General features: G+C 37.0%; 1 long non-coding RNA gene across 1 annotated transcript; it reads left to right on the top strand.

The window, feature by feature from the left end:
• The first annotated feature begins 1,405 nt into the window (after positions 1-1,405).
• Positions 1,406-5,934, top strand: LOC110358269 (uncharacterized). The gene is made up of 3 exons (XR_010473715.1): positions 1,406-3,955; positions 4,463-4,612; positions 5,555-5,934. It is a non-coding gene; the product is annotated as an uncharacterized LOC110358269 (long non-coding RNA).
• The last annotated feature ends 20,984 nt before the right edge of the window (positions 5,935-26,918 follow it).

The raw sequence follows: 26,918 nt of genomic DNA, 5'->3' as shown, positions 1-26,918 counted from the left end.
TTTCTGCAGTCTACCTCAGTTGGTTTAATATCTCATATGCAGCATGTGTGCCGACAGGAATAATTCCCATAGGAATCATTATTTATAAGACACCTATGACATTTTAGTTTACATAGTAATGATATGTTGCCAGTGATAACTAACTGGTCTAGGATCATGTACTTACTGCTGTAATTTCCTAATATCTTTCTTTTTAACTCTAAGACTTCAGGAAAAAAGGCAGTTCTTTTACTTGCTTGTTCCACTTTTCAAAACAAATATTCTGTTTTAAGCTCATAAAAGAAAATAGCAGTTAAAAAAAAAAAAAAAAAAAGAATTTCAATAACAAGAATGATGTTGCTAGCCCCAGAATTTATAAATAAGGGAAAAGAGTAAATTTTTGGAAGTTCTCAAGCTCTACCAAGGAACTGAGAGTTTCTAAAAGCCTGATATTCTGTAGCGATCCCTGGGAGCATTGTTATTGACCTCTGAGCTTTGAGTCAATCTCTACTTTACATGTCAAAAGTTTGCAAAAGTTTTTTTTAACTAGAAGGTGCCTTACCCCCTCCCCGTAAACTAGCAGCATTCATTTCCTTCATTACTTGTATCCAAGCACACATACAAAGAATAAGTTTATTCAAGGAGAATAACTGATAGCACTTTTTAAAGGACAATTAAACATCCCTGAAACTCAAAGTCAGTAAATAATTTAGCTTTAATAGTATTTTTATTTGGAGGGTCCTGCTTTTACCAAGTGACAGCTAAATTGGGATGAGCTGTATTGAGCTGGTGGCTTCTTGGCAGTAGAGCCTGCAGGACCCACTGCTTCTCAATCCTATATGGAACTTGCTTAATACAAAGCCCCAATTCTAGGGTTTTGGACATTCATACTTATTTATCTTGATCTGGAACTCACTTGTGATCTTTTGAAAGGCCAAGAGATAAATGAACGTGGGGAAAGGTTATTTTTCTCCCTGTTGTAGCAGGTTGCTTTACAGGATGGGTGTGCTTCTGGACTTTAAATAAAAGACTTTGGGCCAGGCATTGTAGTAGATGAAAGAGGAAAAAATTTGCAGGATGTTCTTCCCTCCCGAGCAGCTGGAATTCAGATGACTGAGTTGCTACACTTAACATAGCAGAAAGGCATGTTATTAATTAGGGAAATTTTCTTAAGTGCTATGAAGATTAAACTTATATATATAATTACTATTAAGGTGGTTACACTTGAATGTATGGTTCATCTCTGCTTGAGACAAATCTACAGTAAAAATAAAAAAAGTTTCTATAATTAATCTGCAAGGGATAGTTTTCAAAGTGAACTATGATTCTCTCATCTAGGATTTGGTGAATAAAAGAAAAAATATGGCAACTTCTGCTTTTAAGGTTTGTGTTTGCGATCGTGAAAAGTACAGGAATTAAAGCCTGTTTCACACCTGACTTCAGTGAAGTGAGAAACTGGTCCTTAGAAAAACAGGTGCTCTGACCTTGGAGTGTGGTTTTTGATGCAGATTGTGTTTCTGCCTCACTTGTGCTGCTCTCCCTCAGCTTTTATGGACACGCATTCTTTATACCTGGCTTGAAAGCAGTTACACTGTCTAGCTGCATTGTTGTGTTCGCTGTTTGACTTCCCTGAATGACGGTAAAAAATATACATACCTTATTTTTACAATTTCATTAAATATTTGATATTCAACTCTGCCCTTTCCAAGAATCCTGGATGTTTAAAGAACTTGAAATGTAGCTGTTCCTTTCATCTGTGATGCTATGTATTTCCCTGATTTTACTTGCTGATGCTTCTTTGCTTTTGTTTGTTTTGCTTTGGTTGGTGGCTTTTTTTGGTTTTGTTGTATTTTTTTTCTTCTCCAAAGTGTTACTTAGCTAAAAATGCTGACTGCAAGTCAGAACCCCAACGTAAGCACAGGAGCTATAAAACTGAGATTACTGTGTACTTTGCACTAAGCAAATCCTCTATTATCTGTGTAATACTGCAGCTTTGGAGAAACAATATCACAGATTTTTCCTATCGTGCACACATTCCCATCCTTTCTTAGCTGTGGGAACATAGTATTATAGTGCAAGTTAAACCCTGAAGGCTTTGAGTCTTTCCAGGCGTGGATTCTCTCTTACTGGCCCAGGTCTTATTTGAGAGCAAGATCTGCATGAACAGCATCTTTATTTTAACACTATTTCACTGTTTCACCCAGTGTTGTTCCACTGGGTCAAGGGGACAATTTTTACTCTTTTAGATTTTATTTTTGGAATTACTTTTAATCAGAAATCTAAGATTGAGAAGGAAGAAACAGCTCTGCCACAAAAATGGGCATTCATTTGAAAACCTGGGGAGGGGTCCTAACTTGCCTTTGTGTGATCTTCCATTTTCCTGGGGTGTCTTCCAGCACAAACTTAATCCCTATAAAAACAGACAGTGAAAACTGAACGAACACAAGAGACGCATGCATTCTTTGTGATAAGCACCCTTGAGCTTTTCACAATTGCATTTATTTTTCACCTGCTCATTTACTGTACACCTGTCCCAGGCTGGCACTGTTCTTGGCTGCACTATGGATGATTCTCAGTTTCAGAGCCAGATTCGTTCTTACAATTATTTCACTGGCACATAGTAAAAACTGTTTCCTGCACTCAGCAAAACACAGCTAAATAAAGAGTCCAGGTGTGCCATGTTTATTAGCCTTTCTACAGTGTAATACTAATCTTTGCTCTAAATAAGTAGCTTTAAGAGACTGTAATAATAACCACTTGTCTTGCACGCCCCAGGCGAGAAACAGAAGACGCTCCAGTCCTCTGAACACAGATTTCATGGTGGGTCTAGATGAAGTTTGTGGCACAGGTGTTGATGTAATTGCAATAATGATACATGAGGAGTGCACACGTGGTTCAACCAGCTTTCAGATAAATGTTTTCACTGGAGTGGCATGGCAGCTTGCCATCAGGTGGGGGGGCCAGTCAGACCCATGTGGGAGATTGGTGGGGGAAAAGGAAAACAAAAAAAAAAAAAAAAGGAAGGGAAAAAAAAATGTAAAAAATAATATTAAAAACCCCAACACCACGAAGAAAAAGAAAAAAAGGAAAAAACACAAAGCAAAAAACCCTGCAAAACCACAATGTGACATAAAAAGAAAAAATCACAAAGCAGAAAATAAAATTAAAAAAAAAGTAACCCTATACCACAAAACCAAACAGCAAACAAACAAAACCTCCACATCAAAAGAAAACAGAAACAACGCCCCCACACACAAACACCACCACACCTTCAGGCATTGCAGCTGCTAACACAACAAGGGTTTAGGGTTTTTTCCTGTATTATGTCTGTGTATTTGCACTACACTGATCATTCCAATATTTTTATCTTGCTTCCTCTCCCTCTGCATACATTTTGATGTCTGTATGCACATATTTATGTATATTATGCTTCATAAAAAATATGTAAGTAGTGATTATGAGTTGACTCATGATCAATTGATATTTTAATGAGGAGTTGCAAATCCATATAAACAATGGGGACTGAATATTTTATTAACGTCTAGTAGGTACTGACGCATCCAGACTTTTTAAAATTAGAATAGCAGATACATACATGCCCAACCACCTTAAACACAAATCTGTGGTAGGTACAAGCATGTACCCTTGGCAGATGAAAACATGTGCACCTGGAATGTCTTAACCCTGAGAATGTGTTGTCGTGTCCTAGTGAAAGTGTTAATTCTCCACTGCCTAAGCTACTTGTTTAGGGTATGAGCTGGGAAAAGTACTTAGCTACATACTGCAAGGATGTGGTTGCAGCTTTTGTAGGACTATTCACATTACTAAAATAATACTTCTACATCTTTCTGTGATTTTTCACACTCTGACTGGGCATTTATTTACATCCTCTGCAAGTCAAGGATAGTTTCGCAAACACTGAAGGAGCAAATCGGTGTTTTCCTGCAGCAATTTAACCAGACAGCGTGACAAAACTGTAAGTCAGATTTCAATCTTAATTCATTCAAAATATTCATTTCCTCAGTTGTTGCAAGATTTCTTCTTTTCTTTGTTGACTTTAAAATATGTAGAAACAAATAGATACACTCATGTGTTGAGTAGTCTTTAACTGCTCTAAAGAAAACAAATGAAATAAGTATACACTCAACTGCATCAATACTGGTTCATTTGAACATGTGCTGTGACCAATGAACTTTTTGCTAATTATCTTTGTCTTGAACTGTATGACTGAGGAAGACCAAGCACACACTGAGATTTGTGCTACTTTCCAAAAGGCTTAGCTCACTAAAGCTGTTGCTTTATGCTTTGATAAGACTTGAAAAATACAGATATTTCCTAGAACTTGCTATTAGTTTGATTCACAAGAGCCTTTCAAACTGATTCTTTGTCTGGATTTATTTCCTCAACTTGAGCTTGAATTATGGGTGTTTAGCCTTCCCATTTTGTCTAGCATTTCTTGTATGCTTGTTTCAAATTATTCTAGCTCCTCTGATGTATTCATTGCAAGTGGGAATGTTCCCAGTGTCATCAACATCTCTTCTATAAGCAATGGAGCTGGAGAAGCACCTCAAAGGAATCTCATCTCTTATTTTGGAAACATATTTCAGGATGTTATGAGTCTTCCTGTGGAGCAGTGAGTGTGAACTCTTGTTCGCTCTTGTCTTTATGAACTCTAACCAGAATTTAGTTACCTTGCTTTTAGATCTCAGGTGCTCTTGGAGGACCTGTCTCCTCTTTGGAGATCTCTCTTTCCTTTAATCTCACTCTCCCCAGCTCCAGTAGAAAACCAATTTCTGATTCACCATCATATGTCTTGTGGAACAATTTTATTGGTCAAATTGATAAATTATTAATTATTCAAACTTCATTATAAGTGCTATAAATCCTCAATGTATTAATATATTTGTATGGTAGAGACATTGAAAAAAAGTTGTCTAATTCTAGAACTGGCTTTTCCAAACCTTAGCTTGACCTGGCTAATATCAGCAAAATCTGTATTAGGTCTTCCACTCTTCACAGCAATACTGAATAAATCTGTTCCATGGCAGTCTTTATTGAACTTTCCACTGCGAATGGTTCTACATGGCATGACTCCCTGCAATATTGCAGTGCACAAATTGCGTCACTGAGGACGCAGCAGTACAAAAGCAGTTAAAAGAACAAACATGGAATAATTGGACAACTTAATTTATGCTCCTAACAGGCTAGAAATGAAGTAACTGTGACGCACAATGAAAGAACCTCTAAGGAAAAACATTCATAGGCTATTTCCATGGTTACAGATTTATCACTTAGGTGCTAGAAAAGTAAATCCCTACCTAAACACAGCATGCAGAAAGAGGTATTTATCCTCTGCTTTTACTGTATCCTTGCACTGTACAGCTTTGTTACAATTGTGATTTACTTGAATTCCACCAAACATACTTTTTATGAATGGGAGTTTTCTGTTTGTGTGAATCTAGTGGCCTCAACTGAAAGCAAACTTTTGGCAGTTTTGCGTCTTATATTCTTGGCTGCATACACACTCTCAACACTATTCTTGTTCCTTATGTCATGTTCTTTTTTCACATTTCAGACCTCGGGATGTTGAGGATGGCTGCAGGATTCTCCAAGATACTTGACAGACTGTCAAAGGGAAATACAGCTGTGGATCATTGGTTAAGTAGTCCAAGGAAGACCTTTGGCTGTTTTTCAGACAACACTGTATAATTACAACCGCATCAGTAAAGGGAGGTCAGATCTATCTTTCAGGCATGCATTATTATGATGGAAAGACCCTGAAATATCATTTGTGTGGATACAATACCCAGTTACTGGTTATTGATCTGGCATTGTTCCATATCAATTCCCAACCTGATTCTTTGCAGCATGATCTATGTCAACAGTGTATCTCTCTTAATATTTCTTTCATTCTTAGGAAGCTGAAGAAAAAGAATAAATATATTCTCTCATTTCTGAATGCATCCATCAAGCATTTTCTCTGGTTTTACCACTCCCAAAGATACAAGAGGCACATGTGTGGTCATTGGTACTTGAAGTGAAAAATATCATGGCCTCACCTGGGGCAGGTGTGGTGGTAAACAATAGGAAGTACAAAATTCTTTTTTCATTTGAGGTTTATTGCAACTGACATCTTATGGCCACGGTTTTCCAAAGCATTTAGTGTTATTGGAGGTTGTAGTTTGACAAAGCTTATAAACAGCTCATCTCAGCAGGTCAGATCAAGTTTTCTAAAAAGCTTGCCTTTCAAGGCGTCTCCTTTTTCAACACTCCAAATGCAGCCATAATACTTCAAAAGGTTGGTGTTGTCTATATTTTCAGTTGAATGTATTGTTAGCATAGTTGCAACATTCCATTTTCTCTAAGTATAAATCTGAGTAAACCTTCCAGAAAATTCAGTGCTGAGAACTCCAAATGATTAGCAGAATTTGACTTTTTATGTGGGCTGTTTTATCATATTATTCTGGAAGTAGTTCCATGGGTGGTGTGGTAGGAGGATGTTTGGAAAGAAAAAGAGCTGAGAGTTTTCACTAATCTATTTATAGTATTCATTAATTGATTTTATTCTTGTGGTTACCCTCCCATTAAAATCCATTTGAAGCTAGAGTGCTCTTGTCTATTAAGCCACTCACCAAGGGTTTTAAATTACTTCGATATAGTTGAAGAGAAAAAATACACTTATTTCATAGTATGTGTTATTGTTATAAAATTTAGCATACACTTTTTCCTCAGTCTGTAATATTCTTTCCAGAATTGCAGAGATTCTGAACTAATTCTGAATAGGGCAAGGAGGTTAAAATCAAAATTAGTTCTCGCTATCGATCTCAAGCAGCTTTTGGCACTCTGAACAAACCAGCCGTGCTTAGTTTGTCGTACCCAGCATGCAAGCTCATTGTTGTTATATAAAGATGACTGAAAAAAGGCATTCAGGTGGAGATGAACAAGCAGTATAAATTGTACAAAACCAGTGGATGCATAGTAATGGATATGCCTGTGTTCTCTGCATTCCAGCATGTGAGTTGGAAAAGTATCTTCAGTGTCCTTTAATGAAATATCTTTTTATGAAGGTATCAAGGGAAAGAAGTAGTTATAAGCACTTTTTGTGATCGTATAAATTCACACGTTATTCATGCTTCGTTGGACTTATTCTGCAAGATCAGCGTAAAGCCATCAAGAAGAATATGTACCTTTAGCATACTGATAATATCCAACAACTAGGTAATAACACTGGTGACATTTGCAAAGCCTGAGAGACTTTAGGCCTTTCTGTGTTGACATTAATAGAAATGAGACATCTCTATTCTTGGGCAGTAGTGGTTCAATGGCCTTTTTCTTTCTCAAGCTTCTGTTATTTTCATATGCTCTTTGTGACCAGTGTAAGGAAATGACAAAACACTTGATTTTTCTACTCTTTTCTCCTGTTTGTGTTAAAATAGTCTTCCCTTTAAATGGCTGTCAAAGGGCTTCTCCATAGACTTTTATCTTCGGTTGTTAAACATTTTGGATATTTAAGAGATGGTTTCCGATTAGAGCTGACTAAAGAAGCAGCAGTGGCATCTGGAAGTGATGGGGTTGTGATGGTTATTTATCCCTGACTCGCAAAGCTGAATGTATGACATTGCACTGCTAATGGAAGTCAGCAGAATTGGCCTTAGACTTCTCTGCAAACTTTCCCCTTAATCTGGGAGTACTCCCATCTACTGCAAAAGGCTATTTCTATTTCATTTTTCACTTTAAAGAAAGGTAGAAGATTGACAGCAGCGCACTGCTCTTTTGTAGTAACTGATCTTTTTCAAAGCACTTTGGCTTTCTCTGAAGATCTGTCATGTGATTCTTACCTTGTTCTTGCTATAGGTGCCTTTTGCTGTTGTTTTCAGAGAAGTGGCGATCAAAGTATCATGCTTTAAACCACAGAATTACCTTTATTCTGCATTTATTCTGATACTCGATGTAATATTAATGGAAAAGTACCCTTCTGGCAAGGTGAGACACTTTATCAATAAATGTGTAATTAACTTTTGTACAGAGTCCGAGGGAACAAAGGGAACTTGGAGATCAAGAGCCCTGTGCCTCCCTGCCAGAGTGGAGCAATTGTTCTCAGCCTCTGACTGTTGCTTACACTATGTAGTACTGTGTGTAGTTATCATTTGAGGGCTGGGACTAGTGATTGTGTTTTGGTCAGTCTAAGTGGTAAATGACAGTGCAATTGTATTCTGTGCTGTTAATCAGCCTACCTGAGTATCTACAAAAAAAAAAAAAAGGCAAGGAATGGCACTCTGGTACTCGATGTTGTAGGTATATGGAAGTGTGAGCTTGAGAGATGGAGAAAGGGCAAGAAGAGGGGAATATTCGAAGTTCAGTATGTTGCAACCGGTGTCAGACACTAACACTGAAGAAGGACTGTGAAATCAAGATTAAAACACTTTAAGATTTGTGTTTAGTCATTTTTAGTTGTTGAGGGGAAATATTTATTGTTTTTTCCTTGCTGTGGAAAAAAAAAGTTGTGGTTTGTTTGTTTGGTTTTTTTAAACTGTATTTGTAAAGCACATTGAGCAAGAGTTTTATGAACATAGTATATCGGAGAGGATGTTTTTGATGCTTTTAAATAGGAAGCTCTCAATTGTTCAGATAATTTAAAGATTTAAATTACTGGGGCTTTATAACATTAAATCCACATTATGATCTCTCATATTCCGAATCAAAAGACAGAAGGGAAAAATACAAATTTTACATAATACTATTCATCATGACAAATGATCTGCATCAAAGAACATAACATCCTGGCAAAGCTTCAAGATTACCCAGAGGAGAAGTAATGGACAGGCTGTCGAGCCAAAGTAATTTCAGAAACAATTCCGCACCTTCTTTATCCCTGGCATGGTGCAGAAAGGCCATGAAACCCTCTAGCATATCGCTTTGTGCATTTGTTTAACCTACTAACCTTAACTCTTACCCTCCCTGACAGTCTCGTGTTTCTCCACATGGGTGGGGGGAAGGATTTCTGTGCAATTCTAAACACTATGGTTTGTAACTGCTCTATTAGAGATTATTTCTTTGACAGCTCTTGAGCAAAGATACTTGTTGCAAATACCTTTGCTGGCTTGCCTTGTAGCATCAGAGGAAAAATATCTCCCTTTTTACTAAGCATACCTTTATACAAGACTGAGATTATACTCAATCTAACTTCTGGCTCAGAACTGAGAAAATTAAAACTATTTGTTTATGTGAACCATAAATTTATTCCTTAGTAAGTGTTTGTTTAGTTTTTTTGTTGGTTTGTTTTTTGTATTTTTTTTTTTTTCAACTTGGCTAGAGAATTAATACTTTCATATATTAACTCAATTTATTCAGTATTATTAGCACTAAATGCTGCAACTGATCTACAGGAATACTGAAAACTGGAAATCCTGTTTATGTAAGTCAGTGTAGTACAGATCGAATCATCTATGTAATTTATCCAAATTACATGTATTTAACTTGTTGCTGACAGAATTTGGCATTGTACTGAGGGTCACAGAAGAAATCCTCACGTTCTTAACTTACTGCCTGTCCAGGAAGTAGTCACAGTATTTAAATGAACTAGTGCTGCATTGTTTAATAGATGCCAAGACTGAATCTTAAGTGTATTTAGATTACCTCTTCGTTAAAGCATATAGTCAAGGCATGAAGGTCCAAATCTGACCAGAAAGGAGAGATTTGGTCTTTAAACAAAGAAAATAAACCCAATCAAAACCAACACCACGCCATCACTGTTAACTCTTCATTTGGATGCCTTAGACAGGAGCTGTATTTTGTAAGGGAGATTTATGGCTTAGTGTGGGAGGACAAGACATTTTAGGTTTTCCTGCAACACAAAGCCACCAGCAGCTGTTGTGTTAAAAACGAGGCTGGAATTAAATTGGAATGTACTCTGGAAGGCCATAGCAGGCATATGGAAGGTTTGTAGTGATGCCTTGTGTCACATGCACATGAGTTTGCCTTGTTTTGTTCAACATCTTCTGTTCTAACAAAAGGCAGCTTTAGAAATTGAAGCTTTAGTTACTTCTGGCGTGTTTTCTTCAAGAGTAAAGTTGCTAGAGCCCCAAGTCACAGCCCCAAGCTGCTCCAAACTCACTCTGGTGCTACAGTTGCTCTTCTTTTCCACCTGTTTCTCACTGTTCTTATGAAAGATCTCTAACATTTTACAGACTTTTAGCTATCAAGTTGCCTTATGAGATTTAGTTACAAATTTATCAAATCCATCAGATATTTGCCTAAGTTGGTTTTTAGTAATCTCTCCTGATAGAAGCCCAGCCTTTCCAGGGAGCCTTTCAGGCTGTTTCCTCAGGCAGTGGTTCCCTCCTCTTGTACTTAAGGATCAACTTGATGTTAGGAATCATCTGCTGCAACTGAATTGTTACCAGTCTTATTTGTTGTGCAAATAGAGAATAGATTGCTGTCTTCAAACTACACTAGAGTTTCTGCAGAGACAGAGTTCTCTCTTCCATTTTAATTTATTCACTAAATTAAACGATCAAGTACTTCCATATTTTTCTGAGATAAGAGGAGGAGTGACAGGGATTGGAGAACTCACCCCTGGATTTTCTTCAGTTGTTTAAAAATATAGTATCCAAAACTGGATATAACAATTTAGATGAGGACTCATCAGTCTCTTAATGCATCTTGCAGGTTAAACATGGACTACTAGCCCTTTTCCCAGTGCTGACTTTCTTAGCTCCTGTTCAGTTTGACATATCGGCTGGATCCTTTTCTACAGTACCTGGTCAATTATTTTCAAGTGCCCGTTTTTGTAGGTGGTTATTCCTGTCTCCTTAGAGCAGCACATGTCACTTACCTCTATTGAGTTGCAGCTTTTTTCTTTCTTTTGAAGTTTTTCTTCCAGTTCACTTGGGAATCCCCCTGCTTGTTATCATATGTACTTAAGTAAACAAACATTCTAATAACTGTGCATGTGTGTTTTCCATCTCCATTTTTTTGCCACCTAGAGTATTAGATCTTTTGCTATTTGTTAAAAAGTGAAAAATACAGAGAATTTTATTTACTTAATTGGGAACAAGTTTGGTTGATGACATTCGTATAAGTTGACAACATTGTATGACAAAAACTGGTTCTCTGCACAGAGTATAATTCTGACCAGCCTCATTTTCTGTGGGGGAGGTATTCAGTATATTATTTTTTCTAGATAAACTATTCACATTTTTTGCTTATAGCAAATCCAAGGTCATCCATAACCCTTGAAAATCCCATTCTCTAACACTCAAATCTTTAATTTTAATATAACAATAAGCATAATGACTTTCAGGGTACATTGTAAATTTTAGGTCATTCTTGATATTTAATTTTGGAAGACAACAAGCTTTGTATTTGCATTTCAGATTGCATCCTGTCATGGTTATTTTTTTTGAAGTTCACCTTATGACTAAAACTGTAACTTGTTTTTCTTGTGGAATATAAAGCCACTTTTGCTTATTAGTATTTCACTGCAAACTGCAATTCACTCCGTTCATGGAGCTCAAAAGGGGCCCTGTGAGGCCTCATCTTGGTCCAGCTGGCACTGATTTAAAGCTGTGACGTGATGATAATGATAATGTCTCAATTAAGTGTTGCTTTGAGATATTGAGCTTGCTTGAACATGAAGCTCTTGAGGTACAAGCCCACGTGACTAAAATCCAGAAGTGCTTCACCTAACCACTCTTATAACTAAGTTTCTGAAATTATGCAGTTTCTGTAAGAGTGAAGAAAAATAATAACTCAAATATTGCACTGGAGAAAATAGTGAAGCCCTCTTTTCAGAATGTTTTAATGAAAGATGAATCTATAAAGACTATCATACTTAGAGCAAGATCTGAGATAGGTGGGACCTTAGGTAGACAGAGAAGATCCTGGTTCATCTCTGGGACCTTCCTATTTTGCATGTTTGTGTTTGTCAACACTGCAACCTCGAAGTGTGCAGTGCAGAACGGGCAAGGAAATGCCCAAACCTGTGCAGAAAATACATTTAAACCCAGATTATCCTAGTAATGCTCCTTGTGCCTTAAGAACAGAAATGCCCTTTCTTTACTTTTCAGCTACTGATATAAATGATGCTTTGTGGGAAGAGGATGGATTTGTAATTTCAACACACAGCATAGAGAAACTTGGTAAACAAAAGAGCATTGCTGGTGGCAGTGAAGAGAGGAAGCGAGAGGAAAGCCTCATTAACTCTGATTGTTACAGCACACAGTGATAATGGTCCTGTACATCAGATAATGATTTACTTAGTGTCTCCAGTACACATTAGATAGATTACATAAGTACATTATTTCTTATTGAAACAACAGCTATCATTAACGGCCAGTGAAATAGTTGAGTAAATCTTTGTGCTGCACAGAAGGGAAAAAAAATTTAGCAACACTAAAATAATGCACTTTCATCCCAAAGTAAATCATAATTACTAATGCTGGACATATGACCTTCACAATACAAAACTTTCAGTGTTTCATTTTTCTGAGGTTTTGCAACTACCAGTAACGTAAAATGATAACATTTAGCAACTCAGGTTTGATTCATGCTAATACAGAGTCTACAAAACTGAAATAATTTCTTAATAAAATTGTAGGTTTTGAGTAAAGAAGCAGGTGCAAGTCAATTACAGTCATCCTCCAATTGTATACCCGAATTAATTTAGTGAAGAATGAAGCATGCAGGCTGCTGAGTCTAGTTCTCTGTGCTTGATCTTCTCTTAGACCAAGGACTGCAGAATTCCTGGCTTCAGCAACTTGACCCCATGTCCATTTATTTCCCTCTCTACATCATCATTCCAGGGCACAAATGTGCAAGCTGTCACATTTGCCGCTCTTCTCAACCTAGTAAAGGCAATCCCCTCAGCAGCAAATTAAAGAACTTTTTGAAGCCTGCAGACAAGCTAATATATATTTTATATGTTCTGTACACATACATGCACTCGCATATCCTTCAAAGTTGAAAGGGGCGCATTTGAGTTAAAATGAAAATCTATGCAGATCAAAAGAAAATATTAAACTCTTGTTTCTGGTTTTAAGGGGGAATTTTTAAAGAAATAGCAAATCTTTTAAGGTCTTTAAAGTTTTTTTTTTTTTTTCAAAATTGCTGGCAGCTTATCTGTGAAGTCCAGCTCTAAGAACTGGATATGAAATTTACTCACTAGATGTATTCTCACTTCATCTGTTTGAAGATGCTGCAATTGTAGTGAAACAATTGTTACAAACAACTCATCTACAATGTGTTGTCAACACGTTTTCCCTTTTCAAATTGCTTTTGGATCATGCAATCATTTAAATCTCTAAGTGCCAACAGAAGTATTACTCAAACTACCATAAATTGCATTGTATGGCTCCAGTTATGCTTATTAATTCATCAGCCATACCTCCACTAACGACATTATGTGGTCAACTCGAGACATTTAAGTTCCAAGTATATTGAGAAACAAATTGAACGTGTTGGAAGTAATTTAAAAAAAAAAGGGGGGAGGGGGGTGGCACGTAAGCATTTCTGAACTGTTAGTGACAGAGTTGGGGCCTGACACTAAAACTCAGTCTTCGCTATCAGACTGTTACCTACTAGAATATGTGAGGAGATACAGAAGACCTTCCAATGCTAAAAAAGCAGCCCAGGACAGAAAAATCAGTTTTGGTTTGGCTTTTTTTTTTTTCTCCACTCTAAATAGTGGAAAAGAAACATTGTTGTAAAGGGAAAATATATAACAAATCCGTAAAATAAAAAATAAGCTTCTGAGTATCCCGAATTAAAAAGCATTTACAGCGGTCTCAGACTGAGGGAATGAAAGAAAAAACTGAACTCTTTGTAGTCAACCTGACATAAAGCTGAGGAATTTAACAAATTGGATGTTGTAGAAGAAATATTAATTTGGGAGGGAATATTTTAAGAACCATCTTAACATGAAAGTGGTTGGAATTTTTCCTCCACTTGTAAGTGATTTCCCTCCTCCTGCTTAAAACAAAGGAACAAACTATAAAACTTCTATCTTCTCTAAACTTGAGTAGTGGTTTTTCTTTTGAGTTGTGTGGCATGATAATAGTATCTGAAATTAAAGCTTGCAGTTAACATCGAAAAGATCAATACTCTGCTGTAGAAAATGTGTCCTTTTCATTCTCTTTCAGTATGGCATCATGTCCCATGGAGGGGTTTGAACTATATCTAGGTGTTCTCAATTTTCTTTTTTTTGGCTCTTATGCTAACAGATGCTAATCAGGAGGATTTTGCATGTGCTTGGATCAAAAAATGTCTGTCAACCTTTCTAAATCCAGTTTGTGTGCTACATGCTGTATTTCTAGGTTCAATGGAAAGGGTTTCGATGCCATTTATATGCAAAGAAAACCTCATTATCCGATGTAAATTGGTAGTTGAGCTACTGTGAGCACAGAATCAATGCTGATAATATGGATGCTGAGGATTGCTTTGGCAGCGCCCGGGGGTCTGTGCTGTTTGGAGCCCATCATTGAGCCAACTGGTTTTGACACAGCCGAGGTGAAATTGGTGCTAACAAGCAAAGACTTGTATTGGCTTCTGCAGAACAGGAGCTAATTGCTTATGTGTCTGCACTGTAGACACTGCTGTGGTGTCACGAATGCCTCTGCACTGCCCTTACCATTGGTGAGGTTGATGGGAGGTTTACTTGTGTGTGCTGGGGCTGTCCCAGTTTAGCACGCTTGTACTGGTACAACTGGAGTGGTAAATCTTTTCAACTTCCAGGATACTGCAGGGCAGTAACGGGGAGGGACACCCAGTAGAGACCAGACATTGTGAGAAATCAACCTGTTTGGCACCACCACCTCTGAACATGGTTTCTCTCCACATGGTTTTGCAGAAGGCGAAGTTAAATAGAGGCACTGTTGTTGCCCAAATGATGGAAGCATTTTTTACTCATGTTTCCTACAACAGGCGGTTGTACTAGACATACAAGTACTGAGAAGTCTTTGGAGTAGTATTTGGTGGTCATGAAGATGAACACAGAAGAGAATGAAGAAAGCCACAGCTTAGCTCAAAAATAACTATAATTTGGTGCAAGATTCACTTCTGTGGAATTAAATTCTCCCCTACCAAAGCCATATAGATAGATATAAGTGCGTGTGTGTGTGTGTGTGTGGACTCTCCCTCAAATGTTTTCTGTTGGACAATATATCAAGTAAGAAACACTGTTAAAATAATACCAGTGTTGTTAGAAGTTTCTTCCAGATGTCACGAGACAACTTTTTTCAACAGAAGTTTTGGGATAAACTTGTGCACAGTCCTATACCTCCAAAGTATAGGTGTTCTGCAGTACCACACTGCTGTTCTCAGTTCTTTTTGGTCTTATACAATAATGTAAACATACATTAAAAATATATTGAGAATGTAACCCCCAGGCTATGCATTCCCCTGAATCTAACAACCTACCAGTCTACTCAGAGTGTCTTTCAAGTGGACACAGTATCAGCAGATGGTTTAATTAAAAAATAAATGTGTTTTGGGGGTAGTGCCAACTCAGAATGAAGAACACACATGGCTGATAAAAGTAGTAAAACTGAAAATGAAGTCTAACAAAAATCCATTCAGGTGAGAGTTGCAGGTAGTGGTACTTGTGTCCACGCCAAAGTGATCTGCGCATCCTCTGTTCCCCCGCTGACTGAGACTCTGGTGAAGCCTTGATAGGAAGAGTTGATGAGTTTGAAAAATGGTCTGAGAAGAAACAGGGAGATCAGGAGGAGCCCTCTGAACTCAGGGGAAGCATGAGTGAAGTTCCAGTCCTCACTATTATCACAGCTGGCTAATAATAATAGCAGAAGGTCAGAGTAGTGTAGTAATTACTCAAACTTCATTTCACTTTTTCCCTTTGGAAAATCACATCAGCTTTAAAGAAGTTATGAATAAAACATATAGGCCCAAATCTATTACCTTAAACATCTCCAGACAGGTTTCCTGCAAACTAGGAACATAATGTATATTTATTTGTCTGATGAAAACCTACTCATCACTGGTAAATCCTCATGGCCTAATTAGGATGCTTGATGCATTTTGATGCTTGATACATTTCCTCTTGCATACACTTAAATGGGTCAAATCTTGAACTCAGTTACACCAATACAGAAATGCACAATGAAATGGATTATTCTGATCACTTATTCTAATCTATGGCAACGTGGGAAACGAAACAATATAGTCAGAAACTTTCTTAATTAAGTAAAATAATAAAAGGAAACATCTATAGAAATCTTGCTGAAAGTTTTTAGTTCTCTTCTGCCAATAATCTTAAAAATCAAACTTCCTTTCTGATTTAACGGTAAGGTGAATTTGGCTTTTCTATTGATTATATAGCTATCTGTTCAGATTTTTGATTACTGAAATTCCTACCTAATATCTGTTCAGCAGTTTTAGCAAATTAACATAATCTGAGTTTGCCTTGCAGCAGTTAGAAAGTCTGCTTGCTATACATTCATTCTTAATTTTGTGAATGAAGTGTAGATACTTGCCCTGCATTCAAATACTGTATGTGTCTCTGTGCACAGAGTATATATAAAATGAAATGGCATTAGGCTGAATTAATGAAAATATTAGAATGAAGATTATTGTTTGGTTGAACATTGCGTGTGAATTAATGCGATAGATCTTTTCCTAATCTGCATTTAGTAAACAGTTTCAAATGTCTGCTTTCTGAGAGTCAGCTGTTTTTATTTATTAATGAATGCTTCATTCTGCCACTGTGTATCTTATTCAAAAATAGGAAACTTAAATAATTGTTGGTGATGTTAAAAATACTAAATATTTGTTAGAGCCGGCAGTGGTGATGGCTGGTGGTCAAAGATTGTTCCCAAAATGACAGCCTTAAATATGCCTGCAATCTCTTCAGGAACTGCAAACTTCTCAACAAATACAAGTATTTATATGCGAAAAAAGATAATTGTGCATATGCGTTATTGGTGTAGTTTCTCAGCTTTAACTAGTACATTTGAATTGATGCACTTTGTTCATTGTAATTCAGTCATACTAGTATTAGAATAACACACTAAATTCCAAATATGTTGTATAGAACTTTAAGACAAAGTGTTAATCTTGATGGGATTAAGAAAATCATTAAAATTAATGAAATCGTTGCATATCAATCTGCATATGTAAATTAGGATAAATGGTATGCCCAACAATAGTATAAGCAAAAGATTATGATAATAAATTGCGTTATCTGAATTAATGACTGGCTAACCCCACTCAATAAGGTCATAGTAAGTCCCAGTGCACTTACTACTAAAATTTATCATTCAAGCATGTGTATGCATTTAATTATTACAGCTTATTTTAACAATCAGATAAACTTTGAGAGCAATGGAAAGTTTTCCTCTTCAACTCAAGTCTGTAAAAGAACACTTTTATTTGTTCAGAACACTTCAGCTCTAAAGATATGTAGAAAGGTAAATAGATATATCCTTATAATTTGACTTAAGGATTAATAAATTAAGTTAACCCTACCTTCTTACTACTTTATGGGGTTAAAGTTTCATGGATTCTTCGGAACAGATGGGAGAGTCAGAGCTAGAAGAGCCCTGATGAAAGAAGTCATGACGTTTGCTTTATCCTTATATCTGTATTTGTTGAGTTCCTAGCAGCTCAGTCTAGCGACAGGTTTTCTCAAGGCAAAGGAGGTTTCTAGCTTTGTGCTAATACAATGCCTGGTACAGTAAATAATAAATTTCAGCAATGGCCTTTGAGAAATATTGCATTATAGCTTATATTTAGTATTTTTTTATCTAGAGAAGATATTGGAAGATATAAGAAGACATTATTCTGAGGCTGCTTTCAGGAAAGAGTATCATAATCTTGTTTGAGGTGGACAGTACAGCTACTTTATTCCCCTCTGTGAAAGGTAATTTCATGGTCTCTCATTTGTGTGAATCATAAGTACCCAGTGTCTGTAGGCACTCACACAGTTGGTAAACTGCTAATTCCTCATATATGGCCACTTTAGCAGTATTTACTGATGACAATTCTGCTAGGAATACAAATACATATATGACACCATGTTCCTAAAAGCCTATAGGTGGATTCACTAGCAGGTGAGGGAGACTGAGTGGAAGATCAGTTGCTATCCAACCGTAACCAAATGAGCTCAAAAGCATCCATGAAAAAAACACTACTGGAATATTTCAGCTGGAATTTTGCCTGGGCTTGTGAAGCAGTTGTGTTATTTAGTAGTTGCTGACTAGATGGAGGCTAGTATCACTATACTATTTCTGTAAGCCTTTCAGGTAGAATAAATAGAGAGGAAAGCTCATCCACTGCTTGAGAAAATATAAAGGGAGCAGGAAAAACTTGTAACACCATTTTAGATATGCCAGGTATTCCCACCACCTCAGAAAACTGCTATAGATCAACAGTCACTGCCCTTGTTCAGAGCCCTGAGGAGCAATGCCTGCACTGGCCACAAGCTGCACCAGCAACAGCCATGTTACATCCCAAGGAACGGATAATTTGAGTTAACTTTAGCGAGGCAGAAAGGTTGAAATGCTTTAGTACATCATTTCTGCAGAAGCACAATAGCCATCCAGCAATGTGATGCCTCGATTCAGAACTATCAAATTATCTTCAGTAAAAACACACTCTAATGAATTAATCATAGGAACACACATCTTACTCCTGGAACAAAATGTGGATGATCCAATTAACCAATTTCTACTAAGGCCTACAATTACTTTATTAGGGCTTTAAAAAATGTTTCTGCAAAGCAATATTTATTCCCAGTTTGCTGCAGTTATCAGACGGTACTGTCTCTGAGACCTGCTGTCGAGGCCTTCGCTGTCCCTTATCTCATTAAGTGTGACATAAACACCTTTGATGAAATGGGGAAGTGCAGCAAATGAAGTCACCTCTTTTCCCACACAGCAATGCCCTAGTACATGCTTGCAATCTGGTTTGCTGGCCTTTATTGACAGATGATAACATGTTTTGTACACGTGCCAGCCAAAGATAGCCATTTAGAGCTTCTAAATAATTAAGTATTGATTAATCAACCTAGAAGGATACAGAATATTTTCTTTTTTTTTTTTTTTTTTCTTCAAACTTTTGTCCACTCTTAAAGGTCTTATTCTTTCTGCCAGAGGAAGCAAGAGAAGCATAGACCTTCTGTAGCTGTCAGGGGCTTTAAAAAATTACAGATCTGTGCTGCTGTCCCCAGAGAAAATAGCACAGCTGACGGGCTGCCACTGAACAAGCCATGCGCTCTTTGCTTGTCTGCTGTGTCAGCTGTCGGTGGAAAGAAGTCCCTAAATTTCCTAAGTTGCAAAGCAGTTAGTAAGGGCCTGAAACCGTGAATATTTTAAGGACTGACCGACTTGACTCTATGAAGAGAAATTTGTGGTGGCTTCTCTGACTTGTGTCTCTCTTGGCACAATTGTATTGAAAAAGTCTTGACAAGTTTGGGGCAGAGTTGTTCAGGTAACAAGTTATCCTGCTTGCTTTTTTTTTTTTTTAATTTTATTTTTCTTCTTCTTCTAATGTTTAAAATGTGTGACACATGCATGTGAAAAACAAAACCTATACGATATAATGAAGACTCCAGTGAAGATAATGATGATCATTAAGTTGTTATTGATGTGTGATCTCAATGAGCTACTTGATTCTCCCCATCTGGGAGGTTTTCAATAATATTGAGCTAGTTCATTTCTCTTACCCTGAAAACAGCAATTGCCCTATAGACAGTAAATAATTTAAATGTATTGGTTGGTGAGATTCCTTATGTGTCACCAATGACTGAAACTGCGTTTACAGCAGGTAGATGACCTCTGAAAAGATGCAAAAGGAATCCTTTAAGTGTGAAAAATGCATTTTTCTTGATGTTTCTATACAGTTGGCAAAACTGAGGGTTTATTTGGCTGGAAAGAGTTTTCACATCATTGTTGGAAAGCAAGAACTTCATGGACCTGGAAATGAATAAGGGTATTCTCCATCAAGAGCAGGCAGGAAGTGGATGTGCTGGGGGTGCCAGATGTAGCTCATTATAAAAACTGGGTGGTGGGTGATTTCTATTAAGAGGAAGATTAGGTAGGATGTTTTTTTCTTCCCTCTTTCTCAGGTAAGAGGAGTGTAAGTGTAATAAGTTTGAAGGAATTAACACCATTTAGGGAACTCTTGTCATATCTAGTATTACAAATTCTTAATTTCCTAGTTCACTGAACCTTTCTGTCTTGTAAGTGTTGAGTTATGCAGGTGAATGCAGGTAGGAGTTTCCATAAGGTATCTGGAAGAATTTAGAAGCGCTAATATAGCTTGAGTCAAAATGATGATGATAGAAGCGTTGAAAGATGCCTCCTTATTTCCATGCTGTCATGGTTTAACCTGATCTAGCAATACAACCATGATAGCCACTTATCCACCTCCTCCCCATCCAATAAGAGAGAAAAGCAAAAAGGGAAAGGTGAAACTTGGATTGAAATAAAAGCAGTTTAATAAAATAACAAAATACTAATATACTACTAGTAAACATATATACATATATGATAGAAATAAAAGATACTTAAGGCAATTCCTCATGAACTCTGTCCACAACTGAGCAGCCAGTCCCACCAAGCTACACCTGGTCCTAAAGCTGATTCCAGAGAAAGAAAAAGAGAGGGTAAAGGCAGAAAAGCCCAGAGGCCTTTGCAGGATGGCAAAAGGCTGAGCTAAATGTCCTGACTGAACTCCCCCTGTTTGATAGCAAGAGCAAGCAAGAGAAAGCGGAAGAGCACAACTGGAAGATCTCTTTGCTCCAAACTCTCCTTAAATAATTAGCACGATGCTAATGGGATGGAATACACTTATTGATCAATCTGGATGACAGTCAAGCTCTGCCCCATCTCTGCCTCAGTGCATCACACCTGTGGGCAGAGCATTCAGAGTGTCCTTGGCTCTCAGACCAGAGCAATTAAAAACATTAGCTCTGTACCAGGGTGTTATCTGCTTGTTCACAAACTAAGTCCAAATAATGAGTGTGCTAGCTATGAAAAAGAAAGGATTCTAACTGCACGGAGAAAATTAACCCATTTTCAGTCAAGCCAGCACACATGCTTAGTGAATCTGCCTGTTAGTTGTGCTGAAAATATTCCTTAAGGAATATCCAGAACATGCTTCTCTTTGGGCACTTACTGGTATTTGTTTACTGGTATTAAAACAAAGGCAACTTCCTGCTCCTATGGCATTGTGACATGCTCTCAAGGACTCTACATCAGTAAATAGGTGGCTGGTTTATGGTTGCAAGGTGCCCGTGCCATTTATGCTGCAGAGGGGGAAGAAAAACAAAGAAACAATGCACACAACAAACAATTACACTTATGTTTGCATTAAAATACAGTTTAACTTGCACGCTCATAAACGGAATGCGAGTGTCTTGTGTGCGGTAGCAGTTGCAAGTGCCATGTGGCATGGCAGCCGCCTTCCCCCCGCCGGCAAAAACAAGCAAGATCACGGTTCTTCTGGTACCTGCAAGCCCCTCAGCAAAGTGAAAGCTGAGCGTGTCTGTGCTGCAAGCAATAACCATGCAATTTTTGTTGCTATCACTTCGGTAAGGCAAAAGGCAAAACAATTTTTCTGTGATACTGTGTGCAGAGACAGCCTTTTGTTAGCCACAAATGCCAGCTGAAAGTGTCTTTCTCTTAAAACCACAGGTCATCCTGTCTTGATTTTAAGAGAATAATTGAAGATGTGCCAGCCTATAAAGCAGCTCTGACAGTGAAATGGTCCAGCTTGTTCCTACCTAACTGTCTGTCATTGATGAGAAAGCAATTGCTGCAGGTCAGATCAAGATTTTGAATTTTCCTAATACTTTTGGTAGTCAAGGAGAAGAAGGAAACCAAGATTCTCTGTTATTAACCTCGAACATATATAGGATTTGTTGTTATGCTATTTATTTTCTATTCTAGTTCAGTCTATTTGGTACTAATATTGGCTAAAATGTTGTCCAAGTTGTCTGAATACAAGATAGGTAGCAGATTGTAGAATAAGTCTTGATAATCAGGCTTCTAGTCTGCTTCCTATAAAATGTAATGGTAAACATGCAACTGCCTGGCAGTCTAAATTCAACTTTGTTGCCTGCTGGCTGCTTAGTCAAAAATCATATATACTCAAAAGTCACAAATAACTGCCAAATACTTTCAAAAGAGTGATTATTAATTTCAGTAATAAGTATTGTGAGGAGCAATTAAATAACAAAGTCCTTCAGATAAGCTAAGATGTTAACGGCCAGTAACATCTGACAAGGAAAGTGGCAGTGTGTTTGAAATGAATTGAGATTTGCTCAGGTGGGTGAAATAGCAAGTATATCAAAGGCTGCGCTTTTTCTTTGTTTTTTGTTTGTTTGTTTTTTCTCCAGGAGTTCAGGAGTTTTGTCATTCTTAAAGGACAGTCTTGGTTCATTTTGCTTTGCAAGGGTCATGTGTGTTAGAAGTATGATTGATTACGTAGGACGATGGGAATACTTCCCCTTGAATTATAATGTTCTAAGATTGTTACTTAACAAGTCTTCCTTACTTAAAGCATCGCAGTAACAAGAAAAAAAAAACAACAATATATTCTATGTCTTTAAAGATCATACTTTTTATAGGATGTATAACTTATAGGAAGAATGATTGAATGGCCTGAAAAATGTAACTAAAGCTGATGTCTGTCTTTTGTCCAGTCAGTTTGTTGTCCATGGTGCTACTAAACTGATCATAAACCAAGTTCTTCACAGAAACCTGAACTCGCTTTTCATTGTATCTGTAGTTTTACTTCTCTGAGGTGAATTTTCCCTTCATCATTTTAGGCTCAGTTTTTGTCTCTACTGCCAACAGCTCTGTTTTCATTGTTATTGACTCTTTCTGTATTTCTGTTGTGTGTGGTGCTTCGTGTGTGTGTTTTTTGTGTAGTTGTTGTTGGTTTTCTCCTCTTAGTTAATTTCATTTGTCTTCCTAATCACTCTCACTTGGTTCCCTCTCAACAACTGAATTTGTTTGGTGATGCTCAAGATGAAGGTTGTTTAGAAAACAAAACATTAGAGAAATTGTAGGGTTATAGCTTTGCATGAAGAGTTTGATGCTACTCAAATAATGCTGTATTTAAGCAAAACTGTCTCCTGTTCCATCTTATGATGAAGATTGCACTATTTTCTGTGGTTTCTTACCTTCTGGACCCTTCACTCACCATTCAAGGAAAGTTGAGAAAAAAAAGATGCTCAGAGTAAACTTGCTGTCATCACCCTCTGTTTTCTGATACCACAAAAGGGGCTTCTGGGACCTGTGAGAACTAACAATTTCTGCCTACACATCTAAAATCTGTCAGTGCTGCTTGATAAACAGGAAGAATTTGAAAGCCACATTCCTTGTTTATAATGTGAGTGGAAAGTAAGTGTGAGAAAGCAACCTTGCTAAAGATCTCAAACTGATTTGAATTTAGAACAGTGAAAGGATAGCTGAAGAGTCCTCTTTGTGCTGAAGTACATTTTTTGGTTTAATATCTTATTTTTTACTTACACAATTTTAATTATTCCTTGGTGTTAAGGGAGAGGGCAACTGAGGAAGGCTACCAATGAACAAGAATGAGGAGGGAAAAGCAGCATCAGGCTTCAGATAAATACTGCAAAATGTGTATAAACAAATCAAAACTATCTTCTTTTGTCATGACTTTTTCGTCTATGTTTGGGAAAAAATTGAGCACTATTCATTACGTCTTACATTTTTAATTCACAGTGATGAAACTTGGGGTGGTACAGTCAATTTTCTGTGCCAGGTGAGAAACACTTTAAAAGCAAGAAAATCAACAATAGTAATACTTTAAGAAAACTTTAAGTAATACTTTAAGAAAACTCAGTATATCTGTGAGTCATTCCCAAAATCCTAGGAAGCTTCATTTTGGACCAGTAATGAAACGCAGAGACCAGTTCCTGGAAAGTATTTGCTGACAAATTTTTCCTTCTCTATTTTGTACCATGAAGAAAAAAATACTGGCTTGTGTGATGAAAAGACACTGGAAAAGACAATGGATCTGCATTACCTCTTTTTCCAACACTGTTCTTCAGTGATTGCCTGGAAAGTTGTTGTCATGAGTCCATATCCAGGCTTGAGTTTTCAAAGCAGGCTGTGCTACTGATCTTGAGCTCAATGAAAGGGTTTTCATTAATAAGAATGGAATAAATGCTGAGGTATTAGTATTTTTCTCGGTGATCACAGATATTTGATAGAACAGGGAATGTACCACTCTAAATAGAACAACAACAAAAAAATACCCACATTGTTGTCTGACAGCTCTTTATAACTTTCTCAACTACTGCATGATTTACTTGTCCTAAACTAGGGAATGTGCCATTTTATTTCGTTTTAAAAATGAAATATGCAGCTTCGATCTGTTACCTGGATATAGATTTCCTTATAATATGTTAAAATATGTGATACTTTTAAAAGTATTTCAGATACAAAAGCCAATAATGGCATTATATCTATTGCCTAAAGAAAATAAATTCAGGATTAATAGAGAAATCCAAAGAAAAACTGAATAACATAAATGTATAAAAAATAATTGTGTATTGATTTTTTTAACCTCTGATTTAAATACACCATCTTACCACCATAAAGCTTCAGCAGAACTATGCATGTGTTGAATTTGATTATTTAAAAGAAATAAATCATTTTGCAGAAAACATTGAGGATGCAGATAAGATTAGGAAAATAAATTAAAAAAAAAAAAAAAAATCAACCCTATTGTATCCTAAAACTGAGTTTTTTATGTACTTAACATACAGGGGATGGTGGGGGAGGAACACCTAACAAAAAGTTATTAATCTACTACTCTATTTTAAAGTTTTGGAGAGAAGCAAAAACACCTTCAGACTGTTCTATAGTGTCACTTTCAACTTATTCAGAATGAGGCTGTGTTGAAAATCTGGTTGTGCCACTAGATAAGGGCCATTTGAGAGCTACCTGGCTTTGCATGCATCTTCCACAATGGCTTCAGTAGTTAAAACTCGGTAAGAAAAGCTGTTAGAGATGATACATGCAGAATACTAAGGGATTTGCTCTCATCTCAGCATTGGGTCAGCCAGAATAAAAAGATGAGAAATGCTGGAAGTTGGCAGTTGTGCAAGTAATAAAGATGGTTTCCAAATAAGAAACTGCACCTTCAAAAAGAAAAGTACCTAGTGAGTTAGGTATATCTCACACACAGTCTGCATCTTTCCTACCCTGATTTCTTTTTCCAAATACAAGCAGACTATACAACAGCAAAGAAAATGTATTTCTGTGACAGTCTTAAAAGATTATAATGTAAAGAGATCATACATTTACAAGTTTTGTACTGTTACAAACAGGCTCGATTCATAGAGATGACTCGAATCAATACTGAGTACTGAGTCTCTGCTCTCTAATGCTAATTCTGTATCAGTGTGAGAATATAGATTTCTGGAAAAGTTAGAAGGCTGTGTCACTGTAGCACTGGAGAATTACCTGTAGTCTGTTATCTTTTATTCTGATTTTTTTTCAAATCTGGAGCGTGAACATTGGTCTTGAACAGATACCCTTGTGACAGCTCAGTCTGATGCTTTCTGTAGATATGTAACAGTGAAATCCAGGCATCATTTATGAAAGATCAGTGGATCTGCTCCCCAAAGTGGCCAGAAAATGTATTGTTCTTTTCAGTGGGCACAGGTCAATCAAGGAGCCCTTTCTAACTGAAAAACAGTTATTTTGGTGTCTCTGTCCTTCCTTCTGTGATGATGCTGCAGCTGCTTCTCTTTCAGGTACATGTCCAGTCAAATTTCTGTAGGTCTACAGAGATGGTCCATTGTATTTTTTAAATGTGTTTACATTAAAACATAAGCTAGTGGTTTGGTGGTCTGTTTCTTGTATTATACCTTCTTTTAACAATATCTCTTATAATTCAAGATGCCTGTAAATTCCTAACGTGAGTTCAGTTTTTTAAAAATACTTTCATCATGCAACTCAGATGCTAGTTTTTTATTTGATATTTAGGAAACACTTATACAGAACTAATGTGGTTACCCTTGTTAGTCAACTGAGGCAAAGCTGTAGCTAAAGAATGTCTATACAGGTTGTGGTGTGTGGTTTAGTGTGTGTTTTGTTTCCCCTCCTGTGTGTGGTTAGATGTGAAGATTCTGGTAACAGTTCTAAACAGTTGAAACAGCTCCACAGAATCAGTTTAATTTTCTTTAGCTTTGCTTTCCTTCTGCTTCGTCTTCACTTCTCTTAACAGCCTAGCAGGTATTTCATATTTACAGGCCAACCAAACAACGGGGTTTATTCAAATCTTTCTACATAGCAGACATAAACCGAAATTATTTTCATCCTTCAGCAGTTCCAGACTTTCAATAGTGCCATAGCAATAGAAATGGGGCACTTGCACTTTACTATTCAGTAAAGGCTAACTGAGTGTGTTTGAAGTGCTCTAAGGTTGAGTGACCTTCAATGACTTGTGCATATAGATTATCAAACATCATAGCTGAACTAACAGACCATGAACGGTGTCCGATTCCTTTCAGGCTAAATAGTGCAGATAATCATAATTATTCTGAGTGCCAGGGTCAAAAGAACTGCTCATCACTTTTCTGCCTTACTGAAGAATCTTTTAAAGTACTAAATGATACATCATCCCTGTCAGTGTGTTATAAAGGAATTAAGTGAAGCAAGTTCTAGAAGAGATTTTTGACAGCACATATCTGATATGTCTGTCCTTTCATTCATAGCTCCTCCATTTTTTTTTTAAATGCAGATTACAGGTCTGTCACTCAGATGCTGTATTTTGTAGTCATACGGTTTTCATCTCCAGTGGATTTTTTTCCATTAATCCAAATGGACAGTTTAAAAAGTGGTTAATTAACACATAAGATCTGTTCACTGTAGGTGAACAATACTGCATCATTTTCCAGTTTATGGAAAAAATAGGTGCTACATGTTAATTATATATTTTTATGT

Source organism: Columba livia, chromosome 7 (genome assembly GCF_036013475.1).
Source record: "Columba livia isolate bColLiv1 breed racing homer chromosome 7, bColLiv1.pat.W.v2, whole genome shotgun sequence".
Classification (NCBI taxonomy): domain Eukaryota; kingdom Metazoa; phylum Chordata; class Aves; order Columbiformes; family Columbidae; genus Columba; species Columba livia.
The sequence above is the reverse complement of the archived record's forward strand: the minus strand, read 5'-3'. Positions and strand labels throughout refer to the sequence as shown.